The sequence below is a fragment of the Protopterus annectens genome, chromosome 1.part2 (genome assembly GCF_019279795.1).
Source record: "Protopterus annectens isolate FY-2018-M chromosome 1.part2, PAN1.0, whole genome shotgun sequence".
NCBI lineage: Eukaryota > Metazoa > Chordata > Ceratodontiformes > Protopteridae > Protopterus > Protopterus annectens.
Window position 1 is genome coordinate 1,105,649,382 of NC_056727.1, and position 23,884 is coordinate 1,105,673,265.

Below are 23,884 nucleotides of genomic sequence, written 5' to 3' on the forward strand. Positions count from 1 at the left end.
CTTACAGCTGAGGTTCACCAAAAGTTGTTTTGGATTTTTCTTTCCATTTATCATCATTCGCTGTAATAGCAGTTAATAGATTGACAGGGTTCCACAGAAAAGCAGAGGAAGAAGATGGAGAACTTCTCCCAGACAGAGAATAACATCATGCTAGAGGCCCTCCATGAATACAATAGGCAAATGCTCCTTATAAATAAGAGCACTCGGGCCTTCTTCCCACATGTTTGGTGGGACCTTGTTACAACAGGTCAGTATTGTCAGTGGCTGCAACTGTACCTGAGAGTACAAAAAAGGCCCTGTGGCGTAGGGCGATCTTTCAGCAATATGTGAAAGCATAGCAGGGATAGATACAGCTCATTACTGGCAAAGCATTATGGTCTGTTGACCATATCCTCCCATGCTGACAAAAAATGGCCACCTTTGAATTACATCAGAACCTAAGCCAATTATTAAAGTCACTCATGCCGCTCAATGCTAGGTTCATACCAAGGTGGGGCACATGGTCTGAGAGCTCCATAATGTCTCTCTTCATATAGACTAGGGATGTATATCTCAGTTCATTTATACCAACTTGGACTATGACTGAGTCATAGTGTTATGAGTGGTTCAATGACCTAAGTGCATGAGTGACATGGTGGATCCTGGCCCCTGATAGGCAACAGATTGTTATTTTCTCTTTGTTCAACCTGGTGAGTAGGGCATCCATATATCTCACAATGGAATCTCCTATGACTAGAATATTGGGTAGCATGTTAGGTTGCCTTATGGGTTGGGCTTTCTAGCTGAGGCTTCATGGGGTGTAGTTGTATGTGTGGCATTGGGTGTTGTTTTGATAGAATGCTTTTGAGTTTGCTGAGGTTACTTGATTTGGTTCAAGTGTCTGGGAGATCTTTGCAGTTTAGGAAGATTGTTTTTAGTGTGTGTGTGTCAGGTGCATACTGTGTGTGGTGAGTGCACTGTGTTTGTATTACTGATAACCTGATTGTTGTTTGCACGTGAGCATCTTGCCTCCAGCGACACTGTGCAATTACATCTCTCACATACTGTATCAGTTTCTCTAAGGATTAGTTGATTGTTAGTGAACATAAAACAACTCCTACATTGTCTCAGGAAGCCCATATCTACCAGACGGGGAGAGAGAGAAAATGGAAATGTGTATATCCATGATGTCAGGTTCTTCTATGTGAACTACTAGGATGCGGTACAAGAGGTGTTAATAGAGTTTCAGAAGTAGTTTTATAGGGAGAATTTAGTTTCTAAGTGGCTGCATCTATACAAGTACTGCTACATGCTGCAGCATGATGAACAGTGTTGTACACACCTCTCAGCTGTCCAGATATTCACAGAATGTCAAGATTTTTTGCCTTATATTTTTGGACTGTTCCTCTTAAAATTTGTGGTTTTCTGACAAATCACTGAGGATTGAAGTCACTAAATAATGACAGCTATATGAGTTTCAGACATCATATCCTTCAAAAAAATGCATATTAACATAATTCTTGTTATTCTGGCAACTTCTTAAATTTGTGAGAGCAATATTTGAAATTTGTCCCTATTTGGGGGGCTTTGTTCCCCCATTATTTTAGATTTTGTCTAGATTTCTTGCACTAAGAGGTTGAGAAGTATGATTTCACAGAAACATGCTCTAAAGTCATGGATGCAATGAAAACAGAGTAAACTGACTAAATAGTACTATATACCTAATAAAACAAGATCAATGTATGCTTTCCTGTGTGTGCCAACTCAGATAGGCCAGCTTACCCCCACTGCCACTATATGAGTAATCCCAAGTCTTCTTAATGTAAAAATACAGAAGGGATAGCTAAAAGTGGAAAGCTAACAGAAACAAATTCAACAGCTAGATAAGCAAGACTTCTAATGTGATTTTTAAGCATTTAATCCAGTAGCAAAGACAATGAAGAGCAAATGCACTTTAAAGTCTGATGTTTGGAAACTGTCTGAGCTTGACAGCAATGGTTGCTACAGCCTGGCAGAATCTGTAGCTATGGTGACACTGTCAGGCATGGGAAGCATGGTAGGCATATCACCTCCCCCTTCAACAGACACTGTCCCATTCTCTGTGCAACCCAACTGTTAGCCTCCTACTAGGACAGAAGTTAGCTATCACATCAATGAAGGGTACACCCTCTTCCCATGCAGTCCAGATATCATTGAAAGCTGTCAGATCCTGTGAGCATGGGAAGAAAAGTAAGGAGAGGCATACAGGTGGTCATGAATGCCATGGTTCCTACTCAACACCTGAGATGAGTATCTCAGAGGTCACCACACAGTGGATGTGCAGAGCCATCATACAGGTGAAGGCTGATGCCACCACAGTCATTGCAATGCTAATTGGTATATGATATGGTCTGCATGATGACCTCAGAGAGAGCTTTAGCCATTTATGTAGCATATCTGAAAAGCACAGTGGGAAATCTGTATCTCCAAGGTGCCCATGTACAGCCACACACAATGGACATCACCATTCTTAAGGCCAGTTCTCTTACACTTCTGCTGGGGAAACCCACATTAAGATGGTCAAGTTTAGCACCACCTTTTTATATCTAATACAAGTGTTGAGGTTCTGCAGCACACTTTGGATGCAGATATGAACAGGTTGTATGTGCTAAACCTACCCATGACACATCCTGCTGCTCATGCTCATGAAGCATACCATCCCTCTGTACCAGCTGTGGATTATGCCTGTGACATTCCTCAGAGAGGCTATCCTGTGAACAGGGACATGCACATATCTCTTGAGGGTGCCCTAAATCTGTCCTAGAGACAAATGCACAGTGCAACATCTTCTGTAGGAGATGTGTCCACACACACACACACACACACACACACACACACATATATATATATATATATATATATATATATATATATATATATATATATGCAGCCACCCATTTCCAAAAACTCCTCTGCCCAAGTACCTCACAATAGAGATATTAACCCCTCCCTTAGCAGTCTTCACAGCTTGGCACAGTCACCAGGCCATCACATGAATACAAACCCACACATTAGTAGTCTTCCCCCAACACAATGCCATATGCTGATATTTGTCAGTGTGACCCTCCCCACTGGTGCACGTGATAATAACTGAACCCTGACCTATGTACTCTATCACCAGGGTAGCCTATGTTTGAGGGATAGCATGGTCAGTCCATGCATGGGGTATAGCATAAGCTTATTGGCATTGCATGGACCATTTTTAATAATTGATATATCTAATCTGGTCCATAATCATGAACCTGATATTGGTCCGTGCCCATTGCCATGGCATACTGCACCCACCTCCATCTCATATGATCTTCTACTGCAACAGGGTCCTTCACAAATTCATCATCAGACACCTGATCTGCTGCTGACTTTAACACATCCACTTCTCCAAATGACAGTCCCCTGCTGTATCTGTTTGCATACCAGCATGTTATGCAAATTGCATACACAGCAACATTTTTGCTCATGTTTGTGGATTGTAATGTAGGGTGCCACTGGACACAGCTAATCAGTGGAAGCAGGTCTTCCTTAATATGAATAGACACAGTTATGTATGAATTCTCTGCCAAGGTTAGTTTCTTACTGGTGTCATTAGCCATGGCTCCAGGGCATATCCAGCTTCATCAATAAACTGTCCTTGGGATAAATCATCTTGCACAATTCCCTGATATGTCAGACATGTGCCAAATGTGAAAATCATGGTAACTGCCTGGATGTCATACTGACACATTTTATATTATACTGGAGCACTGCTGACAACCTGTCACTTGATAGAATATAATCTGTTATGGGTGATATACCATTGTCCATATGTACTGGATGAAGGCTTGATGGCAATGTGGATGCAGCTAATGGCTCCCAGTACCTCAGGAAAATGGTCTATGTCATGGAACACCCACATGATGTTGTTTCTGTGCTCCTTAGTGTGTGGGAATCACATATGTATTTCCACATGCTGTAGCATAGCATCAAGGAACTGGTGTAGTATCCCCAAGGCAGATGTCTGGGATGTAGCCACTCTGTCTTATGTCGGTCACTGGAATGTTCCTGTAGCCAAGATTATCAGTACTGCACATACAATGGGATCCACAGGAATGGGTATGCCATCCATCCCTTGAGCCTGCGTGTGAGGGCAACAGATTTATACCAGCTCCTACATGGTATCCACATGGTAGCAATCTATTATTTTTGTGTTTTATAAAGGGTGAAATGTTAGGCACAGTCAGATCCTTTTGCAACTTGGCAATATAGCATACCTCCTGGCTACTGGCTGTGAGGATGGCTTCATAAGGTACATTTGTGGTAAACCTGCTGCTTCCTCTAACATGGTTTTGTGGTCAGTGTCTGTTCATCGGGATTTTATGGCCTACAATTACACCATTAGTCACAAATCAGCACACAATTTTTATACATTTCTGAATCATCCTTCTTCTTAGACTTTCTGCACTGTAAATTCATTACTCTCAAGGAAATTTTCTTGACATTCATGTCTCAAATTCATAATAAGCTGGTTATAACCAGAGATTCAATCATAGTACTCTATATAACAAACAAGAAAACATAGCCCTAATGAGATGCATGTTCCTTGGTCTCTCAGGTTAGTTCTACAGTAATTCTGAGGTATATAAAGGATTCACAACTATACATTTCCTGTAGGTCTATTTTAGTATTGATGCATTTTATAAAATATTAACATATATCTTATGAAAGAGACTAAAATAATTCATAGAGAAGTAGTAACTCCTGCTTTGATGATGTTTGTTTCTGGTAGGTGTTTACTAGATAAAGAACAAATAGCTGTAGATATTAAACAATATATGCTGATTTGAGAGATTAGAAACAGAACACAGACCTTAGGATTTGCTGTATTGAAGAGTAAGTTCCCTTATATTTTTGTTAGGTTTATTAGTAGAATGTGCAAGATGTCATTAGCGCAAATTAAAATTAATGGGCATGTAGGTGGTGTGTTCCCACTAGATAGATATAATAGGCAATTACGTTGTAGCTTCATCTGCTACTTGTATTGCTTATACATCACAATAAATATATATAAATGACAATATTAGGGAAAAAGGCTGAAGGGAATTAATAAGCTAGACCATTACGCAGGTGCTACTTTTGTTTACTTGAAAATGTAGAATAGTCACTGAAACATCTGTTGCAGCATACGGTGGAATTTCAGCAATTTCAAGATATAACCAAAATACTGCAAAGAAAGAGATTCCGGAAATGAAGATGAAACTTCCCAAATGTTTAGAGCTTCACTAAGACTCTACTCACTCTTTGTTAAACTGGCAGTCAGGGAATGAGAACTCCCTAAGACAACAGATAAACATGTTAATTATCTCTTTATCTGGGGACTTATTTGCCAAAACTTTTCTAGGTAAATTGTCCCCATGTCTAGGAAGTGATTGTGCAATAAACACACTTTTTAAAGTTGAGTAACTGTATCAGCCAGAATTTCTAATCCTGGTACTAGAAGAGTATAACAGGGCATTCCTCAGTTCTACTGAAATCCTATTGAGCAAAACGGAGTTTTTTTTTTCTCAGTAGTCCAAGCACTGTGCTAAATTTCATATAAGAATACATTTTGTGTTGTGCCTCTGGATTATTTCTGATTTGTTTGTATCTCTTAGGCTGTACAAAACAAATTAAGAATCACATTCAATGAGTAAACTAACAAGTAATTTAAAAACCTCTCATTAAATATTGGGTTCTAATGTTTTGATGTTGTCCATATCTTAGCTGAATTGCTAGTTATTATTAATTATGATTCCCAAATTTTAAACACACCAGCAACCTTAATTGTATTTAGAAATATCCAATATGACATGTTTGGGATAGTACTAAGTACAATGTCAGCACTCATTAAAGAGATATAATAATATTTTTCTCATTAAAAATAATTACTGATTACAGAAGATGACTTTATTCTACCATAATGTATCTAATGCAGGGACAGAAGTATTACAATAAGGTGCTTATACTTTCTAAAACATGTATTTAGGTACAGCTAGCATTAAATAAATCACAAAAGCAACTCATGGATGACTTTTGAGGACACACTATAAGCTAAAGTAAGAAAAAAAGAAACTGAGAACTTCTGCTAAGCATCTATGTCCATTAGGTGCAATTGTGCCTTTTTTCATTGATGGCGAGTGCACAATATTCCTCCTAAATACTTCAGTCTGTATGCTTACAACCAAGAGTCATGTGTTGTGATGTAAGTTTGTGATTGGGATGAATGAAACAAATAAAAATATACTTTTAACTCACACACACACACACACACACACACACACACACACACACACACACACACACACACACACACGAGTAGTGAGCCAAGGTTGATTTATAATACTAAAACAAGTGTTGTCTTAGCAGCAATTAGATAAAACATTTTTTTCTAAAATATGTGTCTGCCATAGCTAATTAAAGACAGACCTTTCTAGTCTTCTGTCTGGCAAATGGCTTAATTGTGGTCAACATGTTTCACCAGGAGACAGTCTCAAGATCACAAACAAGAGTGGCCAGTTGCAAATGAGGGTGATTTTCTTCTAGTAAGGACTGAATTTGAGATTGCAAAGTAACAAACAAGCAGAGTAGCAGAAAATAAGATGGCTGCAGATCAGGATACAGTACACCAGGCCCTTTTAAATGAAAATGCTAATAGAAAAGAAGCTGAGATGAGGAAAGAATCCAACTGGTCATTCTTAGACATGGAGAAAACGTATGTCAGGGTCCTAAGAAAACTTACTTAGACAGCCCTGTGATGCTTCTAAGTCCCAGAAATATCGGTATAATCGGTGCAGGCTATGTCCTAAGATTCAGCTATGCAAATATAAACAACATTTAAACTCAGAGTAGTTTCCAGTGGGAGCATGTGTGCATCAGGTTGCATCTCTGAGCCCACTCCTGTTCATTGTAGTAAGGGACTACATCAGCAAACAGACTGAAAATTACAGATGAACAAAGCTGCCCTCTGCAGACAATGTGGTAGTACGAGCAGAGCCTGAACAGGAACGTGAGCAAATGATAAGGGACTGGAGTGCAAAACTAAAGGTACATGGGACGGAACTGAGTACAGTTAAGGCAAAGGTCTTAGAAGCAAAAGCAGAACTCAGAAGAAACTGAAAACTGAAATAGAAGGGAAAATAAAGGAACAAGTTAATAGATTCAAATCAAGTATCTGGGAGATACGGTTGCAGAGAAGGGAAGGAAATGAGGAGGGCAAAGCTAGAATCGGGGGCACTGCAACCAACTGGCACAAAGTGGCAGTTTGTGACAGAAGAATGCTAAAGAAGCTGAAAATGAAGATGTACAAAACAGTGGTACAGCTAGTAGCTCTGTAGGACAGCGATACCTGGACGTTGAAGGCAGAGTACCCAAGGAAGGGGAGGCAAGATGCCTGCGACAAGCAATAGGATGCACAATGTGGAGGGTTGGATTTCAATTTCAAGGTTAACTTTTACATGGTTCTGCTCTGTCATATATTTATGTATATCTACCTTATCATTAACCCCATGTTTTCTGCTTAGCAGCAGAAAGATTACTTACATTGTGCAGTGTTCTAATAGGAACAGTTTCTGATCTAATAATACAAAGATGTATTGGTCTATTATCAAAGTTCATAGTAATAGTAATGAACATATAATACCAGTTAATGTGAAGATGCATTTGAAATAACTTGGCAGTAATCCTGTAAGTGCCTACCACATATCTACATTTGTAGTTTATCACCCCTTTCCATTAATAGACATGACAATACGCTTTCCACTAAATACTGTCAGGTTTCACAGCAACATTGCACTTTATGATGGCTATAACAGATGAGTTACAGGTCTTGCATGCAGAATGTTAGGGTGTAACTGACAAATCTATGCAAGAAGAATTGTAGAACACAGCATACATGAGCCCAACGTGAAATGTATGTTTTTTTTCATTCTGGGCTTAAATGCTAATCAGCAATACATAGCCAAATTATTATGATATTACACAGACATCAGTCACATGAACATAACATAAAATGTAGCTTTGGCCAACCTGCACCCATTGTACAGAGACATAAAGCTCTGACTACAACCCAGGTGATGTAAGTTCAGTTATCAGGTTAGAGTCTTGAAGGAGCAGGCAAGGAAGATGGACATGCCTATCCTGGAGGGGGAGAGAGCATGCTAGGTGGTCATTCACTGAATCTCTAGCAAATGCCAGAGCTCAGAAGGAATGCTATGCTGGCAGGAGGATAGAAAAGACCCAAGCAGGTGTGGCTGGTCTGTGGGCCAGGGATCAAGCACATGTTCAGGTTACTCCTCACTGGCCGTCCAGCATGACAAAGCTGAGCATAGCTTAGCCTCACATCAGAGGAGGGAGATAGAGCTTGTTAAAATACTAGAATCCATTAAGATAATGGCTCCACTCCTGGTTGAGAAACCTGTTCCTAAAAGAATGAGAAAAGAAACAAACATGTAATGCGTGTCCTCAACCTGCTGGAATGAATGAGCCAGTTGATGTCAGGAGAGAGGCTTACTGGTCAGAAGGGGTTAAGGACAAAAAAAGAAAATGCAGCTTTGCCCATATTATGTGAAAAACACGCAGTTATTTAAACACTTGCTTTAAAAGTTTATTTAATAAATGCTATCCACTTTTGAAGACCAGTCAGAAAATACCCGGCACTTTGACAGACTATATGTCTGTCTTCATTCACAGCTAAGTATTTCTGGAAGCAGCGACAGTGATGCACATATCCCCTAGAGCAGCAGCAATGGCACACTGCACTATCATCATGCTTCAGTGGGAATACAGTATAACATGAAAAGACAAAAAAGCAAATACTGAAGGAGAAAGAGCCATGAAACATGGCAATGTGAGGTCATGACATTGTAATGGTTTGCAGGGAGCACTTTACAGAAAGGGTTTCCCCTAAGTCTTCTTAACACAACTGCTTAAAATCTATTGCTCATCCAATATATGTTTTGTTGCTAGAACTCTAAAGTTCTGCCATGAAGTTTTAGATGGGTCTAACCAATTTGAAGCTATATAAAGCTTCATTAATAGAAAAATATTAATATATATAATAATTTGTGATTTAGGGATCTCTTTCGGGGGAATATGCAGAATCATAAATTTCCATGATAACGTTGTACTTTGGTAACCCACCTTCTGAAGTTGACTCTTAAGGGAATTCCAAAGTTTGAAAATACATTTACAACTCCAGAACATATGAAGAAGATCAGCTGGTTGATTCTTACAATATGGACAAGTTGGTGAATTTTTGGGATTAAATTTATGCAGGGTAAGGCGTGTATAATACGCATTGCTCCAAATCATCAACTGGGTATATATTAATTTTTGAAGAGAAGTAGATTTGATGGTCAAGTCAATTGCTTTTAACATATTACTTCTATCTGTCAGTAAAATTTTCTCTTCCCAGTAGTTTGAACATATATTGGCTCATAAATTACTATTAAACCCACAAAATAAAAATGTTAATAATCCAAAAATTTGGGAACAGATTTTTAATATTATACTAGCATAGTATTTTCAACTTGGAAATATTAATAATTATTTATGTGTGTGGAGAGAATTTAGTAATCAACTGTCTATTACTTGCATTTACTCTTATGCTTTTTTATATTTAAATGTATTACATGGAAGCATTCTTGTAAATATTGTATATAGAGTGTGGTTATTAGTGATATTAGTTAATGTTTGATTTGTGAATATATGTTATTTTTTATCTTACTTGTGTTTGAAAATAATATAACAATAAAGATTTATTATGGAAAAAAAAATCTATTGCTCATCCATCTTTTTCTTAGCTTGTGTTTGCTGGGCTATCTTACCCTCAAGCACTATTTTGTCAAATTATCTGTTGGGTCAATCAGTAGAGTGAGATCACACTGATAGACATAAAGAGCAGAATGGAAGAAATGACTCTAAATTGCATTTCAGTCTTTTTCCAAATCAGTGATAATCAAAGTTAATATATAAGTAGTGGAAGTATGAGAAGTATAGGGTGGGCTTGTCAGTCTGCAAAAAAAAAATATTCTGGTAATGTTTGGCTGCTTTATACATCCTCCTGCTAACACTGCTATGATTTTCTCTGCATAAGCAACTTCATTTTGAAGAGTCATTGAGAAGTTTACAGATAGCCTAACTTGTAAAGCCTCTTACATTCATTGAAATCACAGTTAATATGATACTAACAGCATAAAAGCAACACTCTTTACACATACGGATCTCTTTAAGGCTCTACTGTAATACACTACTGTGCCACAGAACTCTTAATGCTGTCATATTATCACTGTGATCCTGTAGACTGTATATGTGAGTCTAAGGCTGTTTATCTATGGTGCAGTTGTTTCTTAATGTGCATGTGGCCCCTCATACCTACAAGAGACAGTCCTTATAGCATAAGACTAGTTGCATGACTTGTTTAGAACCACACACTATGCAAGTGATGACTGAGAGAACAAAGCCTAAGATTATAGCATGAACACAGCTAGACAGCGCAGTGGTGCAGCAGTAGCATTACTGCCTCACAGCAAGAGGTTCTCTGGTTCAATTTTCGGCTGGAGTGCCTTCTGTGTGGAGTCTACATGTCCTCCCTGCATTTGTGTGGGTTGTCTCTGGGTACTCTGGTTTCCTCCCACATTGCAAAGACATGCATTTGGAGTGTTTCTCCCCAGGCCTCCACCGAAAATTGACTTTGTTCCAAGTCGAACTTTCCTGGTAAACAAATGTTAAATAAATAAATGAAGCATGTCAGTTACTCAGCCTTAATCTTCTAAGCTATACTATTAGAATGCAGTACTGTCATTTGGTTTCTGTTAAGACAACTGTGATTTAGTGGTATAATTTCTACAGAAATTGCAATAAAAATAGCATTAGACATTGCATAACTTACTGATGGGAACAACATGGAAGAATGTACAAGGAAGAAGGGCAGATATGATATTTAAAACAGCAGTAGATGTGATGAGGAAGAAAAAGAAGACAGAGATGGCAAATCATACAAATGATATAAATGTGGGCAAGGGAAATGGATTTACCCTAAAAAAGGCACAAACATGGGTATGGGAAGATTTTTCTTTTCAATCAAAGATGGACCCCTGATTTGAAAAATGGAAAAGAATATGATTCCACGTGGACAAAAATAAATGATTTAGAACTTTATACTTTATCTCAGGCACATAAAATGAAAAAGGAGGATGTATATCAGTATTGTAGATTCTGAGATTTCTTAACCAGAAACATAAAATTAACAAAGCAAGCAAGGAACATAACTTTAAATGTCTCAATTCTGGGGTTGGGAGGGTGGCCTAAGGGTTAAGGTGTTTGCCTTACCTACCCAAGGTACAGGGTTTGAATTTTACAGGGGATAATTGGCTAGGTTTAAAATGGCTTGCAAGGGCAGTTGCCCTAGTACTAACCTATCATTAATTTACCAAGAAGTAAGTACAGAAGTGGGCAGTTGCTGAGCTATATCAGCATTTTATTTTGAAACAGAAACACATAATGGTCATAACAACATCCATCGATTCTAATAAGCAAGAAAATAATGGAAGTCCCTGACAGTCAATATAGCAGTCAATAGCATCACAAAGTTGTAGAAAATGTATTTAGCATATTATAATAGAGTTTATGATGCCAGAGGAATGAAGACACGTGAGGAGAGATGCAACATGCCGGAGGGATGTTAAAACAGCTGGTTGGATGTATCCAACTTTGTATTGATATAACAAATTATTCACAAGCTGCACAACATTAAAACATAGGACCAAATTGGTAGGTGCAGAATATATGCATTCCTCTTCACAGTACAGTATTGCTAGGATTGGTGATTAACTGTACAGTGGAAGAAGATATTTATATAAAATGCTAAAATAGTGTCAGTATTTGAAATCACAACTACAGATTAGTAACATAAAAGTTTCACATAATTTAGAACTCTAGTTGCACAAACACAGTGATTGCATAAATCTCAGTATAAAAAGTCATAGTACCCGAATCTGCTGAATGGACTGGAGTCAGTCAGGTGCATTTATATGGAAGTGTGAAACAGAAACACTATCTGAATATTTTTATTTGTCAATTTGGTAGGCCCCCTGGCACTTGTCCCTTTTCAGGTGTTACCTGGGGAGCATGCTTCTAATTTTTTTGCTGAGAATTCTGAACAAAGTCAAAATAATAGGAGGACAAAGGCCTAAAATCAGGGACAATTTTTAAATATTACTCTAATCCATTTAAAAAATTTAGTAGAGCAACAAATTCTACATTGACATGCATTTTGAACAATAAGAGCTATGAAACTCATTATTCTGGCATTATATGTACAGTGATTTATTGGAAATTCATAACTTTTATGAAAGACAAAGCTAAAATATGAGGCAAAACTGGAAACTTTTTGCAAAATCAGGGCCAACTGAGGTGTATGCTCAGAAGAACTGGTTAAATGAGTCCCAAAGTAGGCAAATATAGGCTGAGGGAATCAATTCCTGCACTTTTGGAAACAGCTAGCTAACAAGTTGTATCCTTAATCCCATGTACTAACTGGGAGTCTGACAACAGACTGAAGCTTTTTAAGTCTATTTGTAAGGCTGCCTGAAATAGAAATAGAGAAAGAAATAAGCATCCAAGAATTCTGGCATCTAAGAAAAGAAGTAGCGAGTCCTACCAGTTTAAAGATATACATGATACGTATCACATGTGCTGTCATTAACAAAAACGTGTTTAAGAGCAATAAAACAAATGAAAAGTAATTCATTTTAAAAAAGATAATCGCCCAGCCATATACATAGTTGTTCTGACACTGCTCACCCCACCTCTATACTTCTAATATAACCTTTATGATATCCGTATATATAATTATCAGTTAACCTGCTGTATACACCGACTTCTTAATGCCAATATTAACATTTTCTGAACTACCTAGTTTCTTCCCTCACCTCTATTTCTTTGAATTTCTAAGCACTACTCACATGATCTACCTATCCATCTGATAAACTGACTAATATACCTCTTCACGAGGTCACTGTTTCTTTTATACTGCCATAGTTGTCATTATTTTCATATGAATGCAATCTAATTAGGAAATGTATGTGTAATTATTAATGGGTCTATTCATGTATATTACCAAATATTTGAAAATGTCTGTAGTATGTTGTTGCTTTTCTCCCTACACCTCTGCTGCAAAAGTTTTTTTTTTTTTTGATTAACCCAGTCAGACAAACCCAATAAACAAAAGCAAAATAAAATAAAAAATAATATAATATAATAATAAATGCCATTTGATATAATAAAATTATCATATTATACTGATGAATGAGTACTGCAGATAGTTACCACACTGTTTCTAAATATCTAGTAGTACCCTGCCCTAGCTCATATGTCAGCACTGAGTACCATTTTCTTGATCTGTTGGTTATAAAGTCACTAGTGAACCTTTCCTCTAAGAGCCACAATTGATTTAGCTTTACAATGAATAAAACAATTTAGAGCTTTGTTCAATTTGTTACTTTTGATATAATTGCAGTAGTGATTTATGTTTACTTAAGTAGCAATATATTTATTCAATGTACAATATTTTTACATGATAGATATTTGCAAAATCCATATGGTATGAATACTTGATTATTCAAAGTTATTTGCACTAAACCAGCTTAATTTCTCCTTAGTATGTTACTTTACAAACATGGGAGGATTTTTTTTCATATGCTTTGATTGCTTTACATAGGAATTGTATGGCTTTCTGAATGTCAGAATAATAATATAGACTTGCATATTTCTGTCAATACATCAATGTTCTTTTCCACATTTCATTTCCAGTCATCCTTCTTCGTTGCTCACACTGTATGTATTCTCCTTTAAGTGTAAGATTAATCAACTGCCTCTCTGCTTCTATGCAATGCTCTTCCAAATTGACATCAATAGCCAAATAGCTTTTCCTGACCTTTGCACTATTTTCCATGTTCTTTTGGTCATAATGCAAATGATCAATAAATATACTAAACCTATATGATCTTAAAGGTTGTCCTGAAGATTTGTGTGAGATGTCACATTTGATTTCTGAACATGTGAAAATATCAGACTGTGGCTGATGAATTAAAGGGTGCATAATAGTAAACCGAGTTCACAACAAACATCAATAATACATTTCATACACACACGTATTTGATATACGAGTGCTTTTATCAACAAGCTGATGTGTAGAAGGCTTTAAACTTAACATAAAAAATGAGATTAGACTATATGTCAGAGGTTAGAGCAAACTGCTTATTCCATAATATAAAATAATCCTGGACTATAATCAGTGCACATATTATGATTCTGGTTTAACTTTGATCTTTAGACTGCTATTTGCACAGTAATAATATCGATGAAATATTATATCTGGTCAGCCCTACCAATGTCTCATTTTCTTCACTGTCAATGTGATGCCCCATCACTGGACCGGTAATCAATGAGCCACAATCCTCATCACTGGCAACAGTGAGGGACATACACTGGGAGGATGACAAGTACACACACAATATTTCCAGATGCATCTCTCTGCATCAAGTGCAATTTCCCTTAAAATCACACAGAGACCACAGTTAGTCCAGGGCAGATTTCTACCTCTTTTTCCAGATCCCCAAATAAGATTCCCCAGTGGCACAGCTATAGAGCTGAGCCCTTAGCCAGGGTTACAAGCCAAGTACACACACACACACACACACACACACACACACACACACACACACACACACACACACACACACACACACACACCTGGGAAAGGCTGGCACAAGTTTACTAGCTATGCCCCCTTCTGCCCAGACTATAAGATAGTTATCACTGCCACCAGAACCCCTTATCAGCTATTTTAGGGCCCTTAACAAAGGGTGTCCAATCTTACTGTGTAATGTTACTATTAACACAAATGGTAGTTTCACCAAGGGCAAGGCTATTAGGAGTGGCACACCGTGTCACCAAATAAATATGCAAGTACTCTCAGAACTTAAATATCTCTAGATAGATCAGCCACAATGAAAGGTTTAAATATATTTAATAATAAATATTAAAAGAGCAAGAAAATACTCTGTATATATTTACAATGACAAATCACAAGAAATATTTAAAACAACATTGCAAAACAGTCTCAAATAAATAAAGAAAAATATCTAAACTAAGTGTTGCTATATTCCTGACTATATCTAAGAGAATTATACTAGTCCTTAGTTAACTTACTTACAGAGCAAGGCAGATGTGGTGAATGGTTTTTGTCAGGTCCAAGACAGAATACAGAATGCTGTCTCTCTCAAATAGTTCTCAAATTAATATCACAAATATTACTGCTGGAATAACTTGCAGAATGACATCATTGCTTATCATCTGACAACTAGTTCCCAGGCTCAAAACAACCACTGATGGCAGCTGGTAACATTTAGCATCTACCTGTGAAAATACATAGACCTCAGATCTTAAGCAGAGGGTGGAAGTCATAAAACAATAAAACACTTCCAAGTCAATGCAGAAAGTTCCCTAGTTTTAGACATCATGTCTCCTGCAGCCATAAAGTAATTTAATTTCAGCTATTCTTTTGAAGTTTGAAAGACTGAAGTTAGCCTCCTGTGTTCCAGTTTACACTGTTAAAATATATACATTTAAAGAGTTACAATAGTGCATGTACATTTCTGTTCTATTCCAGTAGGACATGCTGTGGTTACATTTTAAGCACAAACACTTTATAAAATATATTTTCAACACACATCTGTACAAACCTAGTTTGATATACACATGATATACAGTTCTAATACAGTTGTAACACAGGCATCTTATATGTATCATGTTGATATTCACAAATGACTTATAATTATTTACAAAATTCCAGCTAGCTGGGCTGGCAGTATCTCCTTTCATCACAGTCCATGTCATTATATTGCTGAAACTGCTATCAGGTACCTTTAAGAGACAACATTCCTAGGATTAATTCCATTCTTAATACTCTCTAAGGTGTTCGACACCATTCCACATTCAGGTATTTTTAAAAAGTTCCCAGCAAAATGTCAGTCTTATGTAACTTGATGGATAACAAACTAGTTGACAAATAGAATCCAGGAAATTAGGGTGGGTGGCTCAGTCTCCTCCAAAAGACCTTCAATGACTGGTATACCCCAGGGTTCTATTCTTGGGCTGCTCCTTGAAGGTCAAAGCCAATGGTAAGAGCTTATGGCGCAACAAGTTTATTAATGACTGTAATGTAGGTGCCATTGTTAACTCTCCAAAGGACACCACGATCCTCCAAAAGGACCTTTCTCATATAAAAAATTGGTGTCAAAACCATAGTGAAATACTAAATGCCAAAATTGTTTAACAGTATCCTTAGGAAAGCACAATTACCCTGTAACTATCACACTGACAACACACCCCTGAAAATCGATCCACTACTTAGGGACTTTTGAAACTACAGTCAGTGAACTGTCCTTTGTTCATCATGTATCCAATATTGTGAGAAAGTCCTTTTTCATTGTACAGCTTATTACTAAGGGTATGGTGTGCATGTCTAGAGATGTGATCATTCCACTTATTTGACCAATTATTGAGTAGAATGCCCTTTTGGCATGTTCTTCTCCAAACAATTGCCACAACCTGAGCACCCACAACATTTTTTCACCAAGAAAATCAAGGGTCTATATCATAAGAACTACACTGATCATCTCAAAGCCTTCTCCTTATTGTTGATATCATACAGGTTGCTGAGGGTCGACCGCTACCTCATATACAGATCCTCAACAAATTTTATCCTCTCAGACTGCACATCTGCATTTAAGTTTCAGAATTTATTTACTACAGGGTGAAAACCATTCACAATCTACTTGCTCCCTGTAAGATGAGAACTAATCAGAGAAGTCATCATTCAGGCAGCGTCAGGGCTTTTTCTGCTTGTGTCCCTTGCCCTGCCCTCTCAGGGGCTTGCTACACCCTACTCTGACATGTGCATGCTCTTAGACATGCCTATAATGACTATCAGCATTGGCTTGGGAGCACCACATTCCACCCAGTCTATGCCTTTTATGTTGCACAAACCTCCATTTGACAGGTAGCAATCAGCTGACCCAGAAACCACCATCTGCCTTTCTCACTCCCCAGGATGGGTGAGCCAGAGCAAGCTACTCATTCCTTTTCTCCCACAAATACTGCTTCCAACACTCAATACAGTATTCAAAGTCAGATCATGTGGGTCTCACTCAGGGCTTCATCCCTCTTTGCCATACAGCTGGGCTTACTCTTTTCCCAAATTAGTAACAGCTTTAACCTATTCAATCTGGGGATATTAATCGTTTGGGTTTTCTAGCTTATTAAAACCTTGTAAGGAGATTTGTTTCTGCACTTATTTAAACTTACCACTGGCATTCCGTGATAATAATGATGGCTATTTACATTTAGTACTTGCTTTGATAATAACTATTGGGTGTACAATGCCACAGTCATACAAATAACTAAAACATTTTTATCATCTAAAAGGCCAAGATCTTTTTTCTGTGTTTCACAGTATACATGCAATAACATTTATCTAAATCCCCAAGACGTTTACACTGAGAAAGAGATCACAAGTAGGTTCCAAAATAAAAGAGCCACTGAGTTCTTGTTATTTTTATACCAGTTTGAGCTAATACTGAAGTTTAACAAGCTCAAAGGAAGAGGTGTATGTTATTATAAAGCTGTAGGTGGTCTGCAAAACTATTTAGAGCAATTAAATAAAACACATAATTCAAGGTTCCATTTATTAAACACTGACCATCTAGTGAGGATAAGAGGCATAAAATTAGTATAAGTGCTCCGAAGAACTCTAAGCTTGAGCAAGCTATTTATTATAAAGCTGTAGGTCATACAGGCAAAAGCTATTATGTGCAATTAACTGTTTCACTAGAATAGTAATTTACAAACTCTCTTTAAAAAGGTAAACTGAAACAGATTACAAAGTGTTCAGCAATAATTTAAAAAGTCTCAATACTTATGTTTTGTTATGTAAACTCACTGGTCATAAGCAGGAAAATGGACTCTGGACTACAGGAAGTAGTTGATGACAACTCTTAATTACCTGCGCTAACTGCCCCTAAAGGAAAACAATGTAGCTTCACAGGATAACATAACTAAGCGACAGCTTCTCAAAATAAAAACAGATTAAACACATATTGCTTTACATACTGCATACAAAAGCAGCTTGAATTTTGTTATGAGTGGAGCACAGAACTTTATTATAAAGAAATTTAAAATATGCACAGCTATATCTTCCTTCCTCATCAAATGATCGAATACATCAAATACTGTTCACAATAAATCATTGCTATCTATTGTCACAGTAAAGGCCAGAGTCCAAAACAATTTGCACTTTGGATAAGGTGTTACTCCAGTTTGTGAGGCAATATAGAATGGCTACGATTCCAAAATGAGGCCTGCACATTAGGTTCTATATTGTTTCTAGAACTAACTACAGCTTTCCCCACTCAGTCTGTGTGTGAAAGCATATATATATATATATATATATATATATATATATATATATATATATATATATATATATAGATCTATGAGTTTTGATAGAGACTCACTAGATTTCAATATGTACCTATTTCAGGAACATTTTGAATTCATTGCCTCCACCTAGCAGCATAATACCTGCCTAATCTACAACTTGCATTATCAATTATATTTTTAAATAAAATGGTGATGTCCCATGGCTACAAACCCATTTCCAAAGGCTTTGTACTCAGAAAACAAACATTTAAAGGCTCCATAATAGCATCAGCTAGGCTTGTAGTGCTTCCTCATTCATACCCTCAGCGCACTGATATCTGTTGTAAGATACCATGCATATGCAATGCAATTTATAAGGATTGCATATTAAGGAGTCACATTATGCTGAAATGGTGCTAATCAAGGGTTTGGGTCACCTGTTTGCATGAGTAGGCATATGGCAAGTAAATTCCCCCCCTCCATGAATCACAGTTACTGTTCTTGAATGTTTAACATACATCAGCATCTTTAGAGATTGTTTACATGTATAGGTTCATAGGTTCATAGATTAGTACTAAGCTAACTGCCCTTGCGAGCCATTTTAAGCCTAGCCAATTATCCCTTGTGAGACTCAAACCCTGTACCTTGTGTTTGTAAGGCAAACACCTTAACCATTAGGCCACCCTCCCACCCTTGCCATAGCCTATGGAGACACCCTGTGTCTCCGTAGGCTCCTTATATACTCCCTATTGAAATGTCAGTACTACATGCATAAGAAAAAGACTAAAAACCCAGGAAAAGAGTGAATCTCAAAGATCGCTCTTCTACTTTAAACTTCTTTTTAGCAGTGGGAGCAAACCCCTCCTGCACAGACCCAGCCCCTTCCCTGAACTTATATATACCATCTCTGAGATCACCATACTTCAGAGAAAAGGGAATATTCCGGGAAATGGCCATCTCAGAGTTAGTATATGAAAGTCCATTTTTTTGGCCATTCAGTCTCCATGGTTTCAGGACTCACTGTAGCAGGTCCCGACATTTTAAATGGTGACCATTCTACCATTCAGACCATTCAGGGCCAGTTAGGCTCATTTAGGCCTTCTGTCAAAGACTGACTGCAATACAAGTGCTTGTTGTAATGTCATCCATGAGTCAACCAAGTATTCCCGCCTTATGGCACACCTGCATAACACTGTCATGACTGGCCCAAGTACTTACTCACATTGAGACTACAAAGCAATCTTATATATATATATATCTACACACACACACACACACATATATATATATATATATATATATGTATATATATTTTATATATATATATATATATATATATATATATATATATACAGAGAGAGAGAGAGAGAGTAAAGCTCATGTCATTTCTTGCCATCTAACTGTCCAACATTGTGGCCATTCCTGTAGTATAGAGAGGCACCTTTGCACTCCTCCTTTGCAAAATATGATCATAGGAGATCACTGGTTATGTAGCAATGCCTTAGGGAATATCTGCAAAATGCTGTAATCTACAAAACCATCTTCAACAAATATACATGGTGTGGGCTGACTGCCCTAAATTGAAACTACTTCTGCTACCTTATTGGATACAGACACAACCCCTAGTGAGATAAAAAGTGAAATGCTGTCTGTTACCCACACGGTTTTCACAGAGCAATATCCCTCTCTTAGGCTTTACACGCTAATGGTGGGAGTGAAAGCATTCATGCAGGACAGCTTATTACTTATTTCTCTGAAAGTCTGTTCAGTTACATGAACAATGTTCCCAGTATCACCCTCAGAGTTTACAAGATTCCCTTCTAGTTTAACTCTTTCTGAGCATGAACTTTTTTTTTTGGATGTTCAGACTTGCACACTGTTTAAAGGAAGTGATTACTTTGCCTCCTCCATGTACTGTGTATTAGCATCAACACTGCATAAGCAATAAATACTAAACTTTCTTTCAGCAATTTCTTTGCATACTTTGTTAAAATAGTTCCTTATTTCTACAAGCTTCTGTATGTCTCCAGTTCCACCACAAGATGGCTTTTTTTCCTGCTTTTGCTAGCCCGGGTGGCATAGAGGGATAAAACCCTGACTACAGCTAGGACAACTGACTTTGATTAGTGGATTGGGAACTTGACATAACTGGCATGGAAGATGGATGTGCCAGCCCTGGAGAGTGGAGCCAGCCAGGTTTTGTAGCAGATCTTTGAAGGAAGGAGATAAGTAAGTGACCTGAGGGCTGGTGTGGAGTGCATCAACCGTAGCTAATCAATGGCTGGTAACCTTCATTAAGTTAGTGATTGGGAGAATGTACTTGTGTAAGGGGAAGGTATTGTGCTGCCTAATATGATGTTGGTCACACATCCCCTGCCCAGGGGAGAAGTTAGTCTACTATTGTAAATATGTCCAGGATCCTGACTAGGACGCAAACAACCCTCTCAGTTACTTGAATGAAGGCCTCTCCAGGCGACTCTCACCCTAGTAAATCAAGGCAGATCCCCATCACTAAGGAACAAATGGACTTGAGTCCAACAGGGGGAAACTTAGTGGTTGACAAGCATGGGAGCAAAATGCACCCAAAAAAAATAGTTACAGTCTGCTGATATGTATTATTTACCATGGCGTGTGAATGTGTATTAGCTTTGTGACCTTTATTAATCCTGACTACATAGAGTTTGCTAGTCATTTCTAGTATGGTTACATGTTTATTGCAGTTTGCTTAATTCATAAGTCTTGTATATTTTTGTCTGGTAATTCAACTGATATAGCAGGCATTTTCAAAAGTTTAGTTAATTGAAACAACAGCCCGCTGTGTATGACATCTTAATTCTACATACTTTCCTATCTCTCAGTATTTGATGCAATAACTTTCCAGATTTACAATCATTGTCTATCTTTCTCAGCTAAGCCACATCCTCAGTCATAAATTCATAAAACTTTCTAAAACAAGAATTAAACTTGTATCTGTGAAGTATTTTGAGCAAAGGTTAAATACTGTTGCCTCCTTTTGAGATGCTCAAACTGAGTCATTTAAAAAAACACAAGATTTTGTAGTATAAACCATAATCAGTTGAAAGGACTGGGTTTCACAGTACAGACAAACTTAATCGATCACTGTTATGGAATTTTAGTTTTTTTTTTCCTAGTTGCTTCATATGCAGTTAAAGTATTTTGGATAGTGTCCTATCACAGTGTGAGACCCAGTACTATGAGCCCAGACAGAAAATTAAAATGCTGCTATAAAATCAAACAGCGAATTCTAGAAAACACTGCTATAATGTATATGGCTTTTGCAGGCATGGCTTCAGCCTCTGTACTCCTATTACCCATGCTACTACATATATATATATATATATATATATATATATATATAAACACACACACACGTGTGTGTGTATGTATATATATATATATATATATATATATACTAACCCTTAGATCGATGCACTTCAGATTAGGGGCAACACTCCCAAGTTACCACAATCTTGAAATTAGTATGCATTCCTCCTATCTGCATTTAAATTTTGTCTGACCCAAGGATCACTGTTACTGTCCTCAGACTTTCAACAGGCATCCATTTCAAACAGAGAATCATAATTTTTTGCAGCAGTTCGAGGAAGGATAGAAAACATTTCTTGCTCTCAATCTACAGGCTATGTAACAATTTTCAAGTTTGTCATAGGCCACAGTGGCACAAATAAGGACCATCCTATGAACAAAATGGACAGGTAGTAGCTCTAAGGTTAAATATTTTTAATATGGTTTTCCCCTATAGACCAAAAGCCTCCTCTAATGTTGTCTTTATCCCATTTCTTCTAATATATGATGACTGCCAAATAAAATGACTGTCATTCAGGCTGCTATTAAAGCAATTTAGTCCCCTATATCCTGTCTTCCCTGTTTTCTGACTCAAGCATCACAGCTATCCTTGTACCAATAACCTGAGGGTCTTGTATCACCTTTCCCTCAGAATATGGCATCCTTCATTTAAGGGTGGTTTGTAACTGTGTCTAGACTATGGAAATACTCAGCAGCCCTGGATATTATATGCACACATGGGTTAAGGGTATATGCCCAAATGTATGTAAGGGAAAGGTAATTTTCTGTTATATATCTGTCCTAATCCCTCATAGATCTGATGTATATGTTTCTGTAATATGGATACACAATACCAGACTGAAATGCATTTGTGTAACTGCATATATGCTGCTCTCCAGATCCAGGCTATGCCCTGATTGGTGTACTCAGGTAGATGCCATGACTCATCCTACTACTATACCTGTCCCCCCCCCCCACCTCCATTAAAAATTAGTATGGCAGTGGGTCAAAGTACCCATTTCCCTTGAGATGGGCAAACCAGCAACAGACATTCAATCCTTATTTAACATGATCAATGCAGACTGCATTGATGAATGTACTATTACTAAAGATAATTGAGAAGGAAGAAATATAGATTTGATCAATGTCTATTTACATCTGGCAGGGTCATATGATAAAGATGATGTGGTCTGGAAGACATCTCAGAGTGGTGAATCTAAATATCTATGTAAATTCAGAGCTGCGACAGTATATGTAAAAATAAGTGGGGGAACTCTCTGGACCTTGCTTGCTCCTTTCGTCTGTGCCTTTGATTCTGTTACTAGAAGGAAACTATGGCATACAATGAATGGATATTGTCAGAACTCCATATAAGGATACATGGGTGGGTTAAGGGGCAACAAAGGTGGAAAGGTATCAGATAGAATTTGTCAAAGAAAATCATGAGGCAAGGATGACTGTTTGCCCCAATTCTGTTTAACTTGTATATAAACTCCTGACTGCTTTCTCTCAACAACCACAGTGAGAGTATTCCCCAAACTAAGACTAAGTAAATTATTGCAGTTACCTATGTAGATGACTCGATTAAGTATGTTTGGTCAAGAAAGAGCCTCAAGGCTAAAATTGTTATCTTGAAAGAAGATGTAGAGGATATGGGTCGAAAGCAAAACTAATTCACAGTTATAAGGAAACATATATTTATTTATTTATTTATTTGCTTATTTATTTATTTTTGCTTACTGGGATAGTGCACTGATCTCAATGGACCATTTGTAGGCACAGCCCAGGTAAATAGGATCACATAAGAAATTAACAAAACATATTTACAGATGCAAGAATATGCTACACCATGTAGTTCAAGAAGCAGTTTACAATGCCAAAACATGGATGGAAAAAGGGAATCTTGCTTAGCAGTGCTTTTTGGATAATATGTAGCCATAATGAATGAGATGGCTTATGCTAAAGAAATAACATCAGCTATATGGAGAGATATAAAGACATTAGAAGAGGTGAGTGTGAATAGTTGCAGAAAAGGATACTATGGAAAAAA